Below are 19,226 nucleotides of genomic sequence, written 5' to 3' on the forward strand. Positions count from 1 at the left end.
GCCTAGCATACACATAACACACTATAGACTGATCTGGAGTCAGACGCGCTGGAAATAAGGATTTCTCACACCAGAAATCAAGGCCCTGAATCAATCGCAAGAACACGCTCCTGCACCTTTTTAAAAAAATTAATTATAGAAATTTAGATATTAAATTGAAAGCTCCAATCCCCTAAGTTCTCCGAAGATTCCGAAAAAAAGTCTGTTGGTGCTTCAGTGACTGCTTCGCTCAGAGAACCAGTCAATCACAGCTGTCAATCATGACGTCACCACCACCGCATCAAATAACTAACTAAAAACAAAAAAAACTTATTTAAAAAACAAACACTTGAAATTACATCAGCGTGATAAAAAACTACAGTAAATGACAGAAACCATGTTTAGAAAAAACAATAGTTGAAGTGTAATTTAATTGTTTAGTTTGTCTCACGTGTCGTTGAATAACATGGGGAGGCGGGGTTTATGACCTATACTAGGACCGGCAACAGGGGGGCGATAGAGAAGTTTTGGCTTCACTTTTCAGGGCTTGTGCGGCACGCTTTATTTGAACACGCAACCTTCTGATCTGGAGTCAGACGCGCTACCATTGCGCCACGAGAACCTGCACTTCTGCCAAATTGCTGAGCTAGTCATAGGGTCTAACAACAAGGATTCCTGAATTGTATTAAAGATTTGAGCTCAAATTAGAGAACGATTGACCCCGACGTGATTTGAACACGCAACCTTCTGATCTGGAGTCAGACGCACTACCATTGCGCCACGAGGACCTGCACTTCTGTCGAAATGCTGAGCTAGTTATAGGGTTAAAGAAAATAGTCCAACACCGTGGTACAGCGAGCACACCCGGGGCCTTAAGAGAGCAGCCAGAAAAATGGAGCGTAGCTAAAAGAAAACTAAACTAGAGGTATTTCGGATTTCATGGAAGGAGAGCTCGATTGCTTACAGAGAGGCTTTAAAAGCTGCTAGATCTGCTTATATTTCAACCCTATTAGAAGAAAATAAACAATCCTAGGTATCTATTTAAAACAGTGGCTAAACTAACGAAAAAGAAAGCTTCAAGCCCAGAAGGGTCCAAGCAACACAGCAGTAATGACTTTATGAATTTCTTCACTTATAAGATTGATAATATCAGGGATAAAATTATAACTATGCAACCGTCTACCACAGTATCGCACCAGGCAGTGCATTGTAGTCTCCCTGAGGAAAAATTTGGTTCATTTGTTGCTATAGGAGAGGAAGAATTTTGCAAACTCGTTAAATCATCTAAATCAACAACTTGTATGTTAGACCCTATTCCGACTAAGCTACTGAAAGAGATGCTTCCAGATGTCATAGATCCTCTTCTTAATGTCATTAATTCGTCTTTGTCTCTAGGATATGTACCAAAAACCTTTAAGCTGGCTATGATAAAACCGCTTGTTAAAAAAACGCAACTTGATCATGCAAAATAAGTCAATTACAGGCCGATCTCGAATCTACCTTTTCTGTCAAAGATACTGGAAAAAGCAGTATCCTCACAACTGTGTTCCTTTCTAGAAAGAAATGATATCTGCAAGGATTTTCAGTCCGGATTTAGACCGTACCATAGTACCGAGACAGCTCTCATCAGAGTCACAAATGATTTGCTCTTATCATCTGATCGTGGTTGTATCTCTCTAATAGTGTTACTTGATCTTAGTGCTGCATTTGACACAATTGACCACAACATTCTTTTAAATAGACTAGAAAACTATGTTGGCATTAGTGGAATTGCATTAGCATGGTTTAAATCATACTTATCTGACCGTTATCAGTTTGTAGCAGTAAATGAAGAGATGTCTTATCGATCACAAGTTCAGTATGGTGTACCACAAGGCTCAGTACTAGGACCGCTGCTGTTCACTCTGTACATGCTACCATTAGGAGATATCATTAGGAAACATGGAGTTAGCTTTCACTGTTATGCCGATGATACTCAGCTGTATATTTCTTCAAAACCCAACGAAACTTACCAATTCACAAAATTAACGGAATGCATAGCTGATATAAAAAATTGGATGACTAGTAATTTCCTACTACTTAATTCTGAAAAAACAGAGATTCTAATTATTGGACAAAAAACTTCCACACATAATAACCTAGAATACTGTCTAACACTTGATGGCTGCTCTGTTAAGTCTTCGTCGTCGGTTTTGGTGTGCTCTTTGATACCAATCTTTCATTTGAAAATCACGTGTCTAGTATCTGTAAAACCGCATTTTTCCATCTTAAAAATATATCTAAATCACGCCATATGCTCTCATTGACAAATGCGGAACAATTAGTTCATGCGTTCATGACATCAAGACTAGATTATTGTAATGTTCTACTCTGTGGTTGCCCTGCACGCTTAATAAACAAACTACAGCTAGTTCAAAACGCAGCAGCTCGAGTTCTTACCAGAACCAGGAAATATGACCATATTAGCCCGGTTCTGTCAACTCTGCGGCTGCCTATTTAACATCGTATATATTTTTAAATATTGCTGATTACTTACAAAGCACTAAATGGTTTAGCTCTGCAGTACTTGAGCGAGCTCTTAACGCATTATAGTCCTTCTCGCCTAATGCGTTCTCGAAATTCCGGCCAGTTGATAATACCTAGAATATCTAAATCGACTACTGGCGGTAGATTCTTTTCCTATTCAGCACCAAAACTCTGGAACAATCTTCCTAACATTGTCCGGGAAGCAGACACACTCTGTCAGTTCAAATCTAGACTAAAAACACATCTCTTTGGCCTAGCATACACATAACACACTATAGACTTCTTTAATTCAAAATTAGGCTGCATAGTTTAGATCAGCCGGAACCGGGAACACGTCCCGTAAATCCTAATGTATTTGGTACATCATAAGAAGGATGGCGTCTACGCTAATATTAGTCTCTCTGTTTATCCCGAGGGACCCTCTATGGTGGACCTGAGTCTGGACCCATCCCAACTTATCCTGAAGTGCCATCCTCATCAGCCCTGTGAAGGCCTCATCGACACGACAGCCATCGACACTGATCCTCAACAACTCGTCTCCATACCGGCGTGATTAGTTCGACTTCCAACCAGATGGAAATGGATAAATACTCTAAATGTTCCGATCCAATCTGACTTGTAATGCTGCCCGAATCATACACTGTTCCTTCGTTGGCCAGAGGAGAACTGGCCCCTGACTGAGTCTGGGTTCTCCCAAGGTTTTTTTCTCCATTCTGTCCCTGATGGAGTTTTGGTTCCTTGCCACTGTTGCCTTGGCTTTTGGCTTGCTTAGTTGGGGACATTTAATATTCAACAATATTATTGATCTGCCTTACTTAAGGTGGACGTTGATGCAATTTTCTTCTAGAAACAAACTTTGTTGTATTATTTTCATGTTATCACTGTGAAGCTGCTTTGATACAATCTGTATTGTAAAAAGCGCTATATTAAAAAAAGGTGACGTGACTTGACTAGGGTCTAGCAACAAGGATTCCTGAATTTTATTAAAGACTTGAGCTCAAATTAGAGAATGATTGACCACGACGTGATTTGAACACGCAACCTTCTGATCTGGAGTCAGACGCGCTACCGTTGCGCCACGAGGCCCTGCTCTTCAGTCAAGTTGCTGAGCTCGTTATAGGGTCTAGCAACAAGGATTCCTGAATTTTATTAAAGCCTTGAGCTCAAAGAAGAGGTTGATGGACCCTGACGTGATTTGAACACGCAACCTTCTGATGTGGAGTCAGACGCGCTGGAAATAATGATTTCTCACACCAGAAATCAAGCCCCCGAATCAATCGCAAGAACACTCTCCTGCACCTTTTTTTTTTAATTAATTATAGATATTTAGATATTAAATTGAAAGCTCCAATCTCCTCAGTTCTCCGAAGATCCCGAAAAAAAGTCTGTTGGTGCTTCAGTGACTACTTCGCTCAGAGAACCAGTCAATCACAGCTGTCAATCATGACGTCACCACCACCGCATCAAATAACTAACTAAAAACAAACTTATTTCAAAAATAAACACTTGAAATTACATCAGCGTGATAAAATCTACAGTAAATGACAGAAACCATGTTTGGAAAAACAATAGTTGAAGTGTAATTTAATTGTTTAGTTTGTCTCATGTGTCGTTGAATAACATGGGGAGGCGGGGTTTATGACCTATACTAGGACCGGCAACAGGGGGGCGATAGAGACGTTTTGCATTCATTTTTCAGGGCTTGTGCGGCACGCTTTATTTGAACACGCAACCTTCTGATCTGGAGTCAGACGTGCTACCATTGCGCCACTAGGCCCTGCACTTCTGCCAAATTGCTGAGCTAGTCATAGGGTCTAGCAACAAGGATTCCTGAATTGTATTAAAGACTTGAGCTCAAATTAGAGAACGATTGACCCCGACGTGATTTAAACACGCAACCTTCTGATCTGGAGTCAGACACGCTACCGTTGCGCCACGAGGCCCTGCACTTCTGTCAAATTGCTGAGCTAGTTATAGGGTTAAAGAAAATAGTCCAACGCCGTGGTACAGCGAGCACACCCGGGGCCTTAAGAGAGCAGCCAGAAAAATGGAGCGTAGCTGGAAGAAAACTAAACTAGAGGTATTTCGGATTTCATGGAAGGAGAGCTCGATTGCTTACAGAGAGGCCTTAAAAGCTGCTAGATCTGCTTATTTTTCAACCCTATTAGAAGAAAATAAACATAATCCCAGTGGCTAAACTAACGAAAAAGAAAGCTTCAAGCCCAGAAGGGTCCAAGCAACACAGCAGTAATGACTTTATGAATTTCTTCACTTATAAGATTGATAATATCAGGGATAAAATTATAACTATGCAACCGTCTACCACAGTATCGCACCAGGCAGTGCATTGTAGTCTCCCTGAGGAAAAATTTGGTTTATTTGTTGCTATAGGAGAGGAAGAATTTTGCAAACTCGTTAAATCATCTAAATCAACAACTTGTATGTTAGACCCTATTCCGACTAAGCTACTGAAAGAGATGCTTCCAGATGTCATAGATCCTCTTCTTAATGTCATTAATTCGTCTTTGTCTCTAGGATATGTACCAAAAACCTTTAAGCTGGCTATGATAAAACCGCTTGTTAAAAAAACGCAACTTGATCATGCAAAATAAGTCAATTACAGGCCGATCTCGAATCTACCTTTTCTGTCAAAGATACTGGAAAAAGCAGTATCCTCACAACTGTGTTCCTTTCTAGAAAGAAATGATATCTGCAAGGATTTTCAGTCCGGATTTAGCCCGTACCATAGTACCGAGACAGCTCTCATCAGAGTCACAAATGATTTGCTCTTATCATCTGATCGTGGTTGTATCTCTCTATTAGTGTTACTTGATCTTAGTGCTGCATTTGACACAATTGACCACAACATTCTTTTAAATAGACTAGAAAACTATGTTGGCATTAGTGGAATTGCATTAGCATGGTTTAAATCATACTTATCTGACCGTTATCAGTTTGTAGCAGTAAATGAAGAGATGTCTTATCGATCACAAGTTCAGTATGGCGTACCACAAGGCTCAGTACTAGGACCGCTGCTGTTCACTCTGTACATGCTACCATTAGGAGATATCATTAGGAAACATGGAGTTAGCTTTCACTGTTATGCCGATGATACTCAGCTGTATATTTCTTCACGCCCCGACGAAACTTACCAATTCACAAAATTAACGGAATGCATAGCTGATATAAAAATTGGATGACTAGTAATTTCCTACTACTAAATTCTGAAAAAACAGAGATTCTAATAATTGGACAAAAAACTTCCACACGTAATAACCTAGAATACTGTCTAACACTTGATGGCTGCTCTGTTAAGTCTTCGTCGTCGGTTAGGAACCTTGGTGTGGTCTTTGATACCAATCTTTCATTTGAAAATCACGTGTCTAGTATCTGTAAAACTGCATTTTTCCATCTTAAAAATATATCTAAATCACGCCATATGCTCTTATTGACAAATGCGGAAGTAGTTCATGCGTTCATGACATCAAGACTAGATTATTGTAATGCTCTACTGGGTGGTTGCCCTGCACGCTTAATAAATAAACTACAGCTGGTCCAAAACACAGCAGCTCGAGTTCTTACCAGAACCAGGAAATATGACCATATCAGCCCGGTTCTGTCAACTCTGCATTGGCTGCCTATTAAACATCGTATAAATTTTTAAATATTGCTGATTACTTACAAAGCACTAAATGGTTTAGCTCCCAGTACTTGAGCGAGCTCTTAACGCATTATAGTCCTTCTCGCCTAATGCGTTCTCGAAACTCCGGCCAGTTGATAATACCTAGAATATCAAAATAGACTGGAGGCGGTAGATTCTTTTCCTATTCAGCACCAAAACTCTGGAACAGTCTTCCTAACATTGTCCGGGAAGCAGACACACTCTGTCAGTTCAAATCTAGACTAAAAACACATCTCTTTGGCCTAGCATACACATAACACACTATAGACTTCCTTAATTCAAACTTAGGCTGCATAGTTTAGATCAGCCGGAACCGGGAACACGTCCCGTAAATCCTAATGTATTTGGTACATCATAAGAAGGATGGCGTCTACGCTAATATTAGTCTCTCTGTTTATCCCGAGGGACCCTCTATGGTGGACCTGAGTCTGGACCCATCCCAACTCATCCTGAAGTGCCAGCCTCATCAGCCCTGTGAAGGCCTCATCGACACGACAGCCATCGACACTGATCCTCAACAACTCGTCTCCATACCGGCGTGATTAGTTCGACTTCCAACCAGATGGAAATGGATAAATACTCTAAATGTTCCGATCCAATCTGACTTGTAATGCTGCCCGAATCATACACTGTTCCTTCGTTGGCCAGAGGAGAACTGGCCCCTGACTGAGTCTGGATTCTCCATTCTGTCCCTGATGGAGTTTTGGTTCCTTGCCACTGTTGCCTTGGCTTTTGGCTTGCTTAGTTGGGGACATTTAATATTCAACAATATTATTGATCTGCCTTACTTAAGGTGGACGTTGATGCAATTTTCTTCTAGAAACAAACTTTGTTGTATTATTTTCATGTTATCACTGTGAAGCTGCTTTGAGACAATCTGTATTGTAAAAAGCGCTATATAAATAAAGGTGACTTGACTTGACTAGGGTCTAGCAACAAGGATTCCTGAATTGTATTAAAGACTTGCGCAAAAACTAGAGATCGATCAACCCCAACGTGATTTGAACACACAACCTTCTGATCTGGAGTCAGACGCGCTACCGTTGCGCCACTAGGCCCTGCACTTCTGTCAAATTGCTGAGTTAGTTATAGGGTCTAGCAACAAGGATTCCTGAATTTTATTAAAGACATGCGATCAAATTAGAGAATGATTGACCCCGACGCGATTTGAACACGCAACCTTCTGATCTGGAGTCAGACACGCTACCGTTGCGCCACGAGGCGCTGCACTTCTGTCAAATTGCTGAGCTCATTATAGGGTCTAGCAACAAGGATTCCTGAATTTTATTTAAGACTTGAGCTCAAATTATGCCGAGTTCAGACTGCACGATTTTCAAAATAATCGGGTCACTGTTGTTTTCACACTGCATGACTATCTGGGGTAACGTTCAGTTGCTGCTGTGTTCACACTGCACGATGGATCGGCGACAGGAGGTTTCACACTGCATGACTTTACAAAAGAAAGAATCGCCGACAACTTCTGCCTGGTCCGCAAACTACGTTTCACAACCAAACAAACGCGAGAAGTGATAAGGAAATAACGGAAGATCACGCGTGCGTGAGACCGGAGTTCTCGCGCGACACTGAATTTGTTATTAAAAATGATAGCCTACAAATTGTCTGTGCACTGATTTGTAGCGAAAAAACAAACAAACAAACAAAAAAACAGCTTATGCAGGAAATGGTTGGGAAGACGAGGGGAGCAAGGACTGTGTTTTGCAAAGAGAGTTGGGGGTAAATAAATAATTTTGCAAATGTCCTGCTGTTGCTGCTGGTCATGCAAATGTTTGTGCTTTGTTTCTGTTTGATATAATTGTAAATATAGGCCTATCTATTAAAATACTGATATTCTGCATACTCCCCCTCCTCTCTGTATCTTGCTCTCTTATTGGCTGTCGGTCATCGCCGATGTAGTTTTCAGTCAGAACACATTCACACAGCAGGATTGTGAATCGCCGACAGGTCCAGATATTTAGCATGCCAAATATCTCACGGGCGTCGGCGACTCGTCGGCGATTCTCTCAGATCGCGTCTTTGCTCATTCACACTGCGTGATTGTCACTCGCGTGAACGAGCACCGATTTGCCTGTGATTTCGGGCATTTGTCTGCGATTTCTCAAAACCTGTCGGCGAGCCAAAATCGGGGCTAAGATCGGCATAAGAGAATGATTGACCCCGACGTGATTTGAAGACGCAACCTTCTGATCTGGAGTCAGACGCGCTACCGATGCACCATGAGGCCCTGCACTTCTGTCAAATCACTGAGTTGGTTTTAGGGTCTAGCAACAAGGATTCCTGAATTTTTTTAAAGACTTGAGAAGAGATTGATGAATACGCAACCTTCTGATCTGGGGCTCGTTCTTCGTACGTCACTTAAAACATCCGAGATCAAATGAGACATCTAAGATGATATCATCGTGCTAATCATGATCCGGCTAATTGGGTTCTTCGAACACACCTGTTGTTTATGATTAGTATCGCTGGATTGAGTTATCTGAGATAATTGCGCGTTCATGCACTGGGTTAAAAGGGGATATCTAACGATAGTAGAAACATTGATCAGCAACGCTGCTATTGGCTGCTCACCGTGGCCAAAGAGCGCGCTCAGTTTTACCAAAGTCCTTTTAGGCAAGTCATGCCACTCGGGCGCCATCTTGGCAACGCCTCCGGGCAGCTATTTCGGACTAACAAGACCAGGCTCCTATCTAAATGAATGGGCAGACACCCAGAACTGCACTTTCACTGGTCACCGGGACATAAAAACTGCATGTATACAAACACTAATAAAATATGATAAAAATCGCTGAAAAAGTGTGATGACTTTGCCCCAAAATAAGGTTTAAAACGCCTTTTTCCCCACAGGTTATACTTTTACTGCGCATGCGCAAGGGTTCTCTCGCTCTCTGTCGTGCGCGCGCTACTGCTCGCTCGCTCTAGATTCCGGGAGATTTGAACTAATTTGCGGTCATCAGGGAGCCGCTATCAATCTGCGGGAGACTCCCGGAACTTCCGGGAGACTTGGGATGTCTGATATTTACACTACACATCAAATCTGCCGCCTTTTCAAACAGTAACATATTTTCCACTGTCGCAAACCTCAACTGTGCGCATGTGTCGGTGGAACCAGACGATAGGCTTAAATGTTTTCCGGCTTGACTGTTAAAAGCAGACGACTGGCTTTCGAGCAGGAGGGGCGGGGCATGTGCATACAACCGCCATCTTTGGCGTTACGGGTTTTCCCTATATAGTTGTATTAAGGATTGGGGAAGTGGCATGTCTCTATATAAATAGTCTCTGGTTTTACTCTGCAGCAGAGCAAGAGCTATTGCTAGAAGGTTATGCTGAATTTGAAAACTTAATTACAAGTTTTCACCTAAAATCTGCAAAGCCAGGAGAGAGGGCTGGCAAAAAGTAGCCAATTAAGTTTGTAGTGAGTTTGTAGTTTAGATGTTTTTATCACTTATTACAGTATATATATTTTTTATTTTAATAATTTCTAAATAATTAATAACTTTGTTCATTGTAATGTCAGTCACCACCCACTACTAGAACATGGGAACAAGTAAAAGTGAAGTACTAGAATATTCTACATAATGGTAATTTGTACTATAGGCTACTATAGTCTCTTTTAAAAAGGCACTGTTAATAAATGTTTGCTTGTTTATAAAAGCAACCAAGAAAAAGGCTGAGAAAAAAAGAAAAGAAAAACAAACAGGTGGTGGTCCTGCACCCCCACATTATACCCCGGCAGAAGAGCTGGCCCTTGGGTTGAATGTGAACCGACCCGTCCTGGGTTCAGCTCTTCCTCAGACACACAGCAGGGACCAGTAGCAGCAACTCCTTCATTACTGGTAAATAAACTTTAAATGATCTTATACACTGTAAAATATTTTTTTGCTGCACTATAGGCCTATAATCCCAATGGCTGGTCCAGTCATATCAACTGTTAAACCTTGAGTAGTCCTATGATGAATTGCTTACTTGTGAAATTGTGCATGTGTGAAACTACATGTAGCCTAGTTAATAAAAATAAAAAAATGTTGCCATGAGTTATTGATCACATTTCCCCCAGTGTACTTCATTGTAATGAAATTGTGTTTTCCTCTTTTGTGCAGTTTTAAATACCAACACATTTATCTGTTCCAAGTGGCTGAAGCATGTGCAGTAAGCGGACTTTTCCAAACTTTACATCAAAAGGGAAGAAAGTACAACACTTTGTAATGCCCATTTCCCCCCCAATGCACAGGACAGTGAAGAAACTCTCTCAGATGACTGTCTTTTGGAGAAAGTATCTTTAAATAACTTAACTTAATTTACACTTGAGTACCTATTATTTCTGAATGCAATATGTGTTGCAGGAGTCCACATCTACAGAAAGGCCTACAGAAGAGTCTGCACAAAGCAGTTATACAGAGGTGGGCAGTGTATACTTTTCCTTTTATTTTTTGTTGCATAAGGCTTGTGTTGACAGGTTTAACCCAAGCCCCCCTGCCCCTAGAAAATAGAGTATTTTGGGGGGGACAACTTAAAGAAAAAAAAACTGCCACTATAGAGTTAGAGATAGAGTTACTTCAAAGGAACTTCAGAGTAAGTGCTAATATATTATTTCACACAGAGTACTATTGCTGACCTTGCATAGTATCTCTTATTGCAGGCAAAATATGACTTGATCACTGGCTTTTCTTTACAAAGAACAATTTAAATAAAAAAATCAAAGAACTAAGCATATTTGTCTTGTCTTTTATTAAACATTTAATGAAAATGTTTTATATTTTTGCTGATGGTGGAAATGTTGTGTAATATGGATTAGTATGCTAGCTGCAACCATTTACATCCAGTCTTTGTGCTAAGCTAGGCTAGCGGTGGGTGCGTCAGATAGAGTTACAGCACGCACAGAGATGAAAAAGGTATGTATGGACTTTTCTAACTCTGGGGGATAAGGTGAATAAGCTAAAGTTTCAAAAAGTCGGAGTGTTCCTTTAAGTTTGTTTTTAACATTTATTGGGACCCTCCTTGCGTTTATTTTAGTTAGTTATTTCTACGCCTGTGTGAAGTAAGTTAGCGACGTTGATACAACCATGGAAGAAAACATGGATACAGCCTCTGTCGAGGCTTCTGCAAACAACGAAAATCTAAAAGCACATAACTACTCAAGACGTCTAGAAGATGCATTTGGGGGCTCTCCCGACACTCCTAGTAAGTCCCCTGCTCTGAAGAAACCTCGTTCTAATGCCTCCGACACGGTCTCTAATTCTGTGCTGCTAGCGGCAATCGAAAAGGTTAGCAAGCTACAAGAAGAGTCTTTGGTAAAACTGCATTCCGTCGAGGCATCGGTGAAGGATAACACTACTTCAATCTGTTACCTCACCTGCTCGCTTGAATCTATCCACAAGCAGGTGGAGGACGTGACGGATAAGGTGCTTTCTCTGCAAACTAAAGTTGTGAAGTTGGTAAAGGAAAATAAAGCTCTCAATGAGAAATGCAGTGGTTTGGACAGTTACAAGCGCAGATGGAACCTCCGTGTAGCCGGGATACCTGAGCACGAAGGGGAAAACGTCAAAATGGTCGTCATCGAGCTGTTCAGGAACCTCTCTCCACACACCGCAGAGAAACTGCAGGACGTGGTCGACATCGCGCATCGGCTTGGTCCCAAGTCTGGAAACGCCAATCCGCGACGGATCATCGTTCAGTTTTTATCCCGCACTTGTCGAGATGCAATTTGGGCTGAAGTCAGACGTTCCGAACTTTTGAAACAGAAGAAAATTCGGATCTTGGAAGATCTTACGCAGGAAGACAAAGAGGCGAGAAACAAACTTTGGCCACTCGTTGAAAAGGCAAGAAGGGAAGGAAAGAAAGCTGGGTTTAATGGGCCCGTTGCCTTCATTAACGGGAAGAGAATTTCTGTTTACGATATTTAATATGCCCCTTATATCGGTCTTTGTCAGGTGACGTCACAATCGTGATACACGAAGTGCATTATGGGGCGTAGCCGCCATTTGTAAGGTATCGATGCAGGGGTATTCTGTTGTTGGAGAATTGTGTTTTTCATTATTTTTTAAAAGTAAACCATCTTTAACATGACATTATCATCATCATCAATACAGCAAACCTATCTTTGCTTTTACTACTGTGTCCTTCGGTGGGAATGTAAATAAATCCTGTACTCAGCCGTTGGTAAAATGTCCGTGGGTTTTAAGAGATTTATAGTTTTTAAATTGTTCACTGGTATATGCGCTTATACCATAAACAAGATAGTTGACAATGTCCCAGTATGAAGATGAGAAAGCAATGCGGGATCAGCACTCCAATTTACTTCCAGTCAGCTCATATATGGATCTATGTTCTGAATGGATGACAATTTCTCCAAATAACGGTACCTGCCATATTTATCGAGTTTATTGTGGTACGGCATTTCCTCGGTTTTCTTGTGCTTCTCCAGTTTTGCGAGTTATTTACTTGTTATCTCTACTCTTGTAATCTCTTCAATGCTCACAGTCAGTAGCGATACCTCAAAAATGGCGCCTGCGGTGACGTCACACACAACAAACCCACGTGTCTGACAAAGACCGATTGTGAATTTTCCGAAACGGGGAGGCGTTTTTTTGGGGGGGGGGTCCATGACAGGGTGTGTTGACCTTCCTAATTTTACTGGGAGTTTGAGCCTTATAAGCTCCGCATATCTTCTAAGAAGCATATTTAGTTACTGTACTTGTTCTGACAGTCGTATTATGCTACTCAAGAGTTTGAGTTCTAAATTTATTTTTAGTTCACATTTCTCATGTTTCTCGTTGAATGTTCGGGGGCTACGTGACTTAAACAAGCAAAAAGCTTTATTTTTGTTTTGTAAATCCGTGAAAAGGGACATATATTTTTTGCAAGAGACGCATTCTTGTGTAAACGATGAAAAATTCTGGCGTAATCAGTGGGGGAGTACTATTTCTTTCTGTCATAACTCTAGTTCATCAGGTGGGGTCGCTATATTGCTTAATAGTGGATTTCAAGAAAAGGTTATAGAAACGCTTTCTTCAGGGATTGGAAGGTGGATTATCTCAGTTGTTCACTTGGACAGCAATTTTTTTATAATGATTAACATACACTCACCGGCCACTTTATTAGGTACACCTGTCCAACTGCTCGTTAACACTTAATTTCTAAGCAGCCAATCACATGGCGGCAACTCAGTGCATTTAGGCATGTAGACATGGTCAAGACAATCTCCTGCAGTTCAAACCGAGCATCAGTATGGGGAAGAAAGGTGATTTGAGTGACTTTGAACGTGGCATGATTGTTGGTGCCAGAAGGGCTGGTCTGAGTATTTCAGAAACTGCTAATCTACTGGGATTTTCACGCACAACCATCTCTAGGGTTTACAGAGAATGGTCCGAAAAAGAAAAAACATCCAGTGAGCGGCAGTTCTGTGGGCGGAAATGCCTTGTTGATGCCAGAGGTCAGAGGAGAATGGCCAGACTGGTTCGAGCTGATAGAAGGGCAACAGTGACTGAAATAACCACTCGTTACAACCGAGGTATGCAGCAAAGCATTTGTGAAGCCACAACACGCACAACCTTGAGGCGGATGGGCTACAACAGCAGAAGACTCCACCGGGTACCACTCATCTCCACTACAAATAGGAAAAAGAGGCTACAATTTGCAAGAGCTCACCAAAATTGAACAGTTGAAGACTGGAAAAATGTTGCCTGGTCTGATGAGTCTCGATTTCTGTTGAGACATTCAGATGTTAGAGTCAGAATTTGGCGTAAACAGAATGAGAACATGGAACCATCATGCCTTGTTACCACTGTGCAGGCTGGTGGTGGTGGTGTAATGGTGTGGGGGATGTTTTCCTGGCACACTTTAGGCCCCTTAGTGCCAATTGGGCATCGTTTAAATGCCACGGCCTACCTGAGCATTGTTTCTGACCATGTCCATCCCTTTATGGCCACCATGTACCCATCCTCTGATGGCTACTTCCACCATGTCACAAAGCTCTAATCATTTCAAATTGGTTTCTTGAACATGACAATGAGTTCACTGTACTAAAATGGCCTCCACAGTCACCAGATCTCAACCCAATAGAGCATCTTTGGGATGTGGTGGAACGGGAGATTCGCATCATGGATGTGCAGCCGACAAATCTGCGGCAACTGTGTGATGCCATCATGTCAATATGGACCAAACTCCCTGAGGAATGCTTCCAGCACCTTGTTGAATCTATGCCACGAAGAATTGAGGCAGTTCTGAAGGCAAAAGGGGGTCCAACCCGTTACTAGCATGGGGTACCTAATAAAGTGGCCGGTGAGTGTATATGGGTTCAATAGTTCTGCAAACAACAAAATTCTACTTGATAGTATAGTCATTTATATAAGTAATTTAAAACTTAAATATCCCTCTGCTTTTATTTTATTTGGTGGCGATTTCCACGAGGCACCAGATTTAGTTGCTGATAGATTCCCGCCTAGAAATGTGTCTAATAGCGTCAATCCCCTGATAGCAAATCTCTGTCAATGTCTGAACCTGATCGATGCACATAGATATTTAAACCCCGATATACGTATAGCCTACTTGGTTTAAATCAGATTTTTCTCAAAAATCACGTATAGACCTGTGGCTGATGTCAGACTCTTTAATTTCATTTTTGGTATCAGCAGAAATTTCACCCTCACCTTTAACTGATCATTACGTTATCGGATGATAAATCCAAGCGAAGAAGAAAAGTGAACCCTGGGTACTGGAAGTTAAATTGCTCCTTTTTACTCTCTGAATCATATTGTCAGGAGATTGAGAAAATCGCAGAGTGTTAAATCTCAAGCTAATATCTCGGCTATTTCTAAATGGGAGTTATTTAAATACGAATGTAGGACATTTTCGGTTAAATTTGGGAAAAATAGAATGTCTGTTAAAAATAAGGAAATTGCAAACTTAATTAAAAAAATTAATGAAATTTTACAGAACCCTAACCTGGGTGAGGATGATAAGGAATCTCTTTATACTTCACAAGCCTGTCTGGATGATCTCTTTCTAGAAAAGGCAAAGGGCGCATTTATTAGATCGAGGTCAAAATGGCTTGAGTTTGGGGAAAACAATTCTGCCTACTTTTTCAACCTAGAGAAGAAACGCGGCAGTAATAAAAAAATCTCTTCTCTGTATATTAATAATACGTTATCAAATGTTTCCTCTGTGATTTCTTCCCATGTTTTTAAATTTTATCAAAATTTGTATACCTCCTCTTTTGACCCCAACGCTTCATCTTTGATTTTTCATAAGATTCAATCTGTTATTCCTAAAATTAATGACCAAAACAGGAAAATTTGTGAGGATCCTTTTAATATAGATGATCTTTATAATATAGTCAAAAGAATGCCAAATAATAAATCCCCGGGGCCAGATGGTTTGCCTTTTGAATTTTTTAAAGTCTTTTGGGACTCTATTAAACATCTTCTTTACGATGCCCTTATTGAGTGTTCAATGAAAGGTGAATTGGCAGAATCTATGAAACAAGGTCTCATCTCTCTTATACCCAAACCTAATAAGGATTAAAAACAAAATTTAGATAATTGGCGCCCGATCACCCTTTTGAACTCTGATTATAAGTATATATGCTGAAAAGCTCAAGCCTTGTTTGGCAGACATAATTTCTGACACTCAATCTGGTTTTCTAAAAGGTAGACATATCTCTAATAATATTAGATTAATTATAGATATTCTTGATTATTCTGAATTTATAAACAAAGAGGCTTTAATTTTGTTTATCGACTTCTACAAAGCATTCGATACAGTTGAGCATTCCTTTATTTTTGAAGCCCTTTCTAAGTTTGGTTTTGGTAGTTCCTTTATTAATATGATTCGTACTCTTTATAATGGTATTAACAGTTGTGTCTCCTTAGCTTCCGGCACTTCTCCCCGATTTTCAGTGGGTCGAGGTATTCGCCAGGGATGCCCCATCTCTCCTTTTCTATTTCTATTGGCTGCTGAGCTTCTAAGGTTTGTATATAAAACACTCAAATATTGAGGGTATAAATATTGGAGAGAACACTTTAATAATTAGCCAGTTAGCTGACGATACTTGTCTCTCTCTTAAAAATGATTCACAAGTCTCTGGTGCCCTAAGCAGTTTTAATCTTTTCTCCAAAGCTTCTGGATTGGTGGTAAATCCTACGAAAAGTGACATTTTGTATGTGCATGATTCATATAAAGTTTCTGTTCATGGTATTAAAGTTAAACATCAGGTAAAATACCTTGGGGTCGATATTTGCAAATCAGGTTCAGAACGTCTTCATAACAATTTTCAACCAAGGATAGATAAAAGCAAAAAAATACTATGTTGCTGGCTGCAGAGAGACTTGACAATTTATGGGAGAGTCCTGCTGTCTAAGGCGGAGGGCATATCTCGCCTATTTACCCTGCTCTTTCCCTATATGTTGATAAAAAAACGATTAAATCTATTGATTCTCTGCTATTCCGTTTTATTTGGAAAAATACAACAGAATGTGTTCAAAGGAAATCTTTGATAAGAAGTTACAAGGAGGGTGGTCTTAACGCTTTAGATTTTCAAACTATTAACCAGACATTCAAAATTAACTGGATTAAGTATTGTATTTCTAACAATAGTTTACCCTGGTTTTGGATCCCTAATCTAATCTTTAAACACTGTGGTGACCTTAAATTCTTATTATCTTGTAATTTTAAGTGCAGCAAATTACCTATTAAACTCTCAAATTTTTATAAACAAGCTCTTGAATCCTGGAAGATTGCTTTCAAACATAATTTCTCCCCACACACGTATATTATTTGGAATAATGAAAATGTACTGTGTGGTAACAAATCTCTTTTTTTCAAAGAATGGGTGGATCAAAATATTCTTTTTGTTTCTGATTTGTTTAGTGCTCAAGGAGACCTTCTTTCTTTTTATGATTTTATGTCCCTGCAAAATGCTGTGATTTCTGTAAGAGATTTTAATAAGGTGACTAAAAGTGTTCCTGTAAGTGTAAGAACCTTGTTTAAAGCGCATTTAAGTCACAACCGTTTAAACAACTTTATTCCTACACTTGCATTCAATGGTGTTAATGTATTAGATAAAAAAAATGCAACAACTTGCAACAACTTCTTTATTAGGAATGCTCTTTCTTCAACTCCAAGAATTCTTCCTAAAGCTCGATCTAAATGGAGTATCTGTTATCCAAACTCTGATTTTAATTACTTATGGGCTTTTTCTCACAAACTTTTTATTCCTAATAAAATAAAAGAACTCCATTTCAAAATTGTTCATAGATATTACCCTTGTAATTTATTTTTGAGCAGCTCCTTTTGCAATATTATTTTATCAGTGCCCATTTTCTAAATCTTTCTGGTCAGATGTTACCTTGTTAGTTTTTTACTGTTGCAACAAATTGGTACAAATTTCAGATTCTATCATTTACTTGTCAGATTTTTATTCTAACGATGTTAATCTTGATTATACGATATTATTGCTTTGTCTTCTGGGCAAGTTTCATCTTCACAAAGCCAGAACCATTCATTGTAATCCTGATTTTAGAATTTTCTCATCTGACATAAAGTCCCTTTTTTCTTCCTTTAAGAATCTTTCAAAACCTTTAAATTCTAAGGTTTCTAAAACATATACTATCCTTGAATCTGTTGTAAAGAACCTTTAATTTGTTATTTTTAACAAATTGTAATTTTGTATTGTTTTGTATGACCTAATGCATTCTATTTTGATGTTGGTAACCCCTCTCTTATTTTTAGTGTATTCTTAAAAAAAAAAAAAAAAATTGTTCTCTTCTGCTCTCTGTTATTGTATGTTTTCTTTAATTGCAATAAAAAAAAACATAAAAAAAAAAAAAAAACATGGGGAGGCGGGGTTTATGACCTATACTAGGACCGGCCACAGGGGGGCGATAGAGAAGTTTTGGCTTCACTTTTCAGGGCTTGTGCGGCACGCTTGATTTAACCATAGACAGTAAAAGAAATGGACAGAGCGATCTCATTGGAACTCAGTTGAGACAGTTGAAGCCCACTTTTAGCGATTTTTGAGAACTTCCGTTCCTGACGCGCAGACTCAGACCGACTCAAACTAAGCTTGATGACGTGAGCAACCTGTCTGACAGACGTTACTCTTCTAGTAGCTGTGCGTGAAAACTGCCAACGTTAATCTTGCAGAGACGGGGAACTTGAGCAAAGAGTCCTTTATCGTGAGTGAGCAGGAGTATGTATTCCGTTGCTTTTATGGACTCATTATCTATGGGCTTCTCCCTTGACGGGACGTCCCCCCGATTGCCTGCGAGCTTCTCCTCCTGTCTGTACGGTAACTTCTGTACAGCGCGACAGAGAGTCGAGTGGTTATGACGCAATCGTTAGCCTATTTTTACTAAATCTGTTTCTACGGGGCCATAGTGTAACATAGAAGGTAATGGAGCCCTTTATACATTGTCGTGTTTCTTTAGAAATAAATAATGGACAAATGGAGTCTTTAAACGCCTCAGATGTAAAGTTATTCGCTGTCAAAGTGACGCAAAAATGAATGGGAGTCAATGGAAATGCTAACGCAAGTGAAGTTCTGCTACAACATGGCGGCACCCGGCCGGCTTCAACTTCCGGTCGATGGATTACCCCCTTTTAACACGCAACCTTCTGATCTGGAGTCAGACGCGCTACCATTGCGCCACGAGCAATGTTGTGCTGAATGATTCATGTAAATACTGTAGCACCAAACGGTGATGGCAACGATATGCAGTTTATCACGTTTATTTTTGCCTGTAGCTGAAGCTTTTCATCAACCTTCTCAACAATAAAATGATTAATATAACCCTCCAATGCATAGTTAAGGCCATTTAGGTGACTTCGAGATGATATATAATCTTTCTGTCTCCAAAAATCATCAATTGCCTCCTGTGAAATGTCTCCTACTGTGACAGCTGCCATAGCGCCAATGTTGACTGTGAGTCCGAGTGAGTGGAGGGGGCGTGGCTTAGAACTCAGCACTAGCACATATGGACTAAAAAAACACATATTTATTTTTAACCCAAGAAAAACAGTACAATTT

General features: G+C 40.1%; 3 non-coding genes across 3 annotated transcripts; all 3 read right to left on the bottom strand.

Annotated features, from left to right (window-relative positions):
• Positions 1-695: 695 nt before the first annotated feature.
• On the bottom strand, positions 696-768 carry trnaw-cca (transfer RNA tryptophan (anticodon CCA)). Its single transcript has one exon. It is a non-coding gene; the product is annotated as a tRNA-Trp (tRNA).
• A 2,751-nt stretch (positions 769-3,519) lies between these two features.
• trnaw-cca (transfer RNA tryptophan (anticodon CCA)) lies at positions 3,520-3,591 on the bottom strand. The gene has a single exon. It is a non-coding gene; the product is annotated as a tRNA-Trp (tRNA).
• A 785-nt stretch (positions 3,592-4,376) lies between these two features.
• trnaw-cca (transfer RNA tryptophan (anticodon CCA)) lies at positions 4,377-4,448 on the bottom strand. Its single transcript has one exon. It is a non-coding gene; the product is annotated as a tRNA-Trp (tRNA).
• Positions 4,449-19,226: the final 14,778 nt, after the last annotated feature.

This window comes from Rhinichthys klamathensis, unplaced genomic scaffold (genome assembly GCF_029890125.1).
Source record: "Rhinichthys klamathensis goyatoka isolate OS25496 unplaced genomic scaffold, OSU_Roscu_1.1 h1tg000236l_1, whole genome shotgun sequence".
Lineage (NCBI taxonomy): Eukaryota > Metazoa > Chordata > Actinopteri > Cypriniformes > Leuciscidae > Rhinichthys > Rhinichthys klamathensis.